Below are 3,679 nucleotides of genomic sequence, written 5' to 3'. Positions count from 1 at the left end.
TGGAAGTGAAAGAAAACCCCTCTCTCCCCTCTCCAGCGTGTGATGGGCTCATCAAAGGGATGTGGTGTTTTTACAAACAGAAATTACTTGATAGGCTGGGATGTTCCTTAATCTGTTTGCTTGAGGGGACTAAAGAGAAACATCGAAACAACAAAACAAAAAAGCAACCAAATAAAAATGACAGGTTTTTTTACTTAAGGAGTCCTTGTCTCCCCACCTGTGATTCATTTGTCAGCAGTTAAACATCATTACAACATTAACAGCCAATCTCAGAGCAGAAGAGCTGGGCTTTGTACAGCCATAAACTACAGGACATCAAACTGCACTTTATGGAGTCAGGGCAGCTCAGGAGTGACCCCTTCTAAACTTTTACAGTTCTCTGCATTCTTCTGATTATGGTAAAGATTTATTTGAACTTTGATATATATATGTATTTAAAAAAAAAAAAAAGGGAAAGAACGAAAGGAAGGAAGGAGTGTTTTATTAAAAACATTTTGTCCAGGTTCTTTAGGAGAAGGAACAACAGCAAGAGGTTTGAGGTTTGCAGCTGGTGGATTTGATTCACCTCCCGAAGTGGTCACGGCTGGATTTTCTTGGGTTCCTGTTCAGAAATAAACACGTGGGCTTTCATTACATCCCCTTGGCACTCCGTGCTCCCTGAGTGTGTCTGACATCCCGTTGCACAACCCCCTGGCAAGCTGGAGCACCACGGAAAGGCCCCAGCAGGGCTCTTCCCCTTTTTCCAGGGGAGGAAGGATGCCTTGGTGGGTGAGTGCTGACTGACTCCCTCTCTCACCTCCTCCTCCTTGCTTGCCTTTCCCTGCAGCTCCCTTTGGTGCTGCTGGTGAAGTAGTTTAGCAATTCTCTCAGAAAACAGATCCTGAAAATCTGATTTAACCTCTCAGCTTGCTGCAGAGAACACAGGGCCGACCACTGCCCTCTGCTCTGCAGCCACAGCGAGGATGGGAAAGGCATTAAAGAGGTGCTGCCAGCTGAACTGGGGATGAGTCAGGAAAGAGGAAAACACCTCAGGTTTTCCTTCTCTTTTCCAGGATCCCCCCTATGGTGCTGTCACACCTGGCTCAGTGCAGACAGCTGCACTTCAGCACTCGGCCTGTGGACCTATGGAGCAGGGAAAATGTCCCAGGGCTGTGGGAGCCCTGCTTCACCTTTTTGGAACATCACCTGCTAGGCAGCACTATTCCATAAAAATGGAGGTGTTCCCTGGCTGTAAACAACAGGATTTTACACACTCACTCACAGAAAAACCCTCTAATGGATGTCTGCACATACAAGGGGTTTTGCAGAAGTACAAAACTGGGATGGGACAGGACGGGATGGGATGGGATGGGATGGGATGGGATGGGGTGAGACGGGGTGGGGTGGGATAGGGATGGGATGGGTTGGCTCAGTATCTGCTCTAATCCTGGTTTATGTATGGTAAGGTCTCAGCCTCATGATGTCCAAGGGTGTCCATCCATCACCTTGCTCCTGACGTTGTTTTTTTTGGAAAACACCCTCTGAGCAAGGAGCTTGATTTAGGGACAGATACAAGAGCCATAAATCCCAGAAAGGCCCCAGATCAGAGCAATGGGCTTTTTGGAGGTTGTACACAGTGGAGAAGTGCTGATGAGACAGATTTTTCCAAGGAAACTTGCCACTTCACAGAGTTGCTGTTTCCCATAGGGAAGAAATGTGCTGAAAACTTGCAGTGTTCTTTTTATGTCTTCTTTTCTTCTCTCTATTTTATTTTGAAGGGTTGAGAGGGAGACAAACCTGAAATGAAACACTTCATTTTTGGTCAGTTTGACTTGATCGGGGGAATATTTCATTTTTTGATTGGATTGGTTTCAAATCAATTCAGAATACGGCTCAGCTTTCCTCAGGGAAAGTTCAGCTCCATCTCTTCTCCTTTATTGTGGAACTGCTCTTGGGAGGACCTCCATGCCCAGGAGGCAAAGAGCAACTTTTGTGCTGGACAAGTCCATGGGAATGGTGTTTATCCAAGGGCATGGCTGCACATTCCAAAGAACAGGGAGTTTGAAAGCAGCCCTGATAATCCATAATTCCTCTCCAGAGCTCCATGAAGGAGAATGAGAAAGAGAGAAACTCTCTGGAGATCCTTGTCCCAAGCCCCTCCCTGCTGCCAGCCTTCAGCAAAGCACACAGGGTAATTAATTTAACATAATGACCTGAAAATAAGAATTTTGCAATTGTTTCAGCTCCTGTTCAGATTTCCAGCCTTTCAAATCATCTTCATGTTACATCAGTTCAAACATATCTATAGAAAATATTATTTTTTTTACTTGACAATTGCCCTGGAGCCTCATTTTGGAATTTCATCTTGTCAGAGCCTTCCTTCCCTCCAGTTAAAGTCTGTGGCTGAGATAGGAAGACAAAGAAAAGCTGGAATGAGCCATCAGTTGCTGATGGTTTGGTGCTGAAGAGCTCAGTGATAACTGCTGGGTTTTTTGTTTTTTTTTTTCATGTTTGTTGGCCAGCTCCCTCCACATTTCTGTAGTTGCTTTCTCTAAAATGGTTCTGTTTTCCTCAGTAAAATTTGAAGCACAGATCAAACAGGGCAGGTTTGTCTTGTTTTTCTGTTCACATTTCTTAGAAAAAAACTCCTGAACTTGGGTGTTTTGAAATGGAATTACCTTATCCTAAAAGTGCTGAAACCCAATCTATTATCAAAAACACCATTCTCCTGGGGTTTTGGGAGGGTTTTTTTTGCAGTCCAAATGCTACGAATGATGCTGGTTAAAGCAAAATAAAACTCATAGCTCATCTCCAGAACAAAATAGGGAGTCATGAGGTTCTACTGGGACAGACTGGGGAATGTGGCCCTGTTTTGTCCAGGATCCCTGGCCACTTTTGCAGCTCCTGCAAGGTTTAGTGCAATTGCAGAGTGGAAAAGGTGATTTTCCTGCAGGAGGATCCCTGATATTCTCCTCCCTTTGTGCATTCACGGAGCTTCTGTGCTGCTGGGTGTGGGTGTCAGAGAGGGAACTGGAGACCCAAATCTCCCCTGGATGTTTTACTACATGAATTTGCTGGGAGAAATGCAGGAATCACTGTCCCACAGCAGGTAAGAGATTTCCTGTCCAAGCTCATGGACTCTGCAGTAAACCCCTGCAAAAGGCACAGCACACCTGGTTTCAGCATTTGCTCTTGCCTGAACCTTGGCAAATGCTCCTGCAAACCTGCTCCAAGCGCCGAGTAACCTCTGTGAGGGAAGATTTATTGCTCTGGACCCAAACCAGGCGGCATTTCATCATTTTGGAGCCCCACACTCCAGGCTGGGTGAACTGTGAGGTTCTGATGTTTGACCTATGGGCTGGAAGGGACCTCCAGGAGCCATCTGCTCTGCCCTCCCCACTCCAGATATCAGGTATGGTTTCTCCAGAGGTTACTCCTCAGGCTGGAGTCTCCCTTCTTCCTTCTGAGACTCCTTGATGGGCCTTTCCTCTCTTCCTTTAATGTTCTTACCAGTCATGCAAAAAAGAAGTCCTAAAATCCGGAGGTTTTGGAGTGTTTACTGTAAGCTGGATGGGAGCCCTGATGACTCTGATGCATTGAAAAGACCAAAGGAAACAAGGAATAACAGGATCCGTTGCCATAACAGAGGGTGATCCAACATCTTCAGACCTAAAAATAGTTTCTCCCTGTTAACCTCTCC

At 45.7% G+C, this 3,679-nt stretch overlaps 1 long non-coding RNA gene across 1 annotated transcript in view; it reads right to left on the bottom strand.

Annotated features, from left to right (window-relative positions):
- Positions 1-474: 474 nt before the first annotated feature.
- Positions 475-3,679, bottom strand: part of LOC107207339 — an 8,879-nt gene continuing 5,674 nt past the window's right edge. Inside the window, exon 3 of the long non-coding RNA XR_001522699.3 lies at positions 475-601. This is a non-coding gene — a long non-coding RNA (uncharacterized LOC107207339). The remainder of the gene's footprint in view (positions 602-3,679) is intronic.

Source organism: Parus major, chromosome 7, assembly GCF_001522545.3.
Source record: "Parus major isolate Abel chromosome 7, Parus_major1.1, whole genome shotgun sequence".
In the NCBI taxonomy this organism is placed as follows: domain Eukaryota; kingdom Metazoa; phylum Chordata; class Aves; order Passeriformes; family Paridae; genus Parus; species Parus major.
The sequence above is the reverse complement of the archived record's forward strand: the minus strand, read 5'-3'. Positions and strand labels throughout refer to the sequence as shown.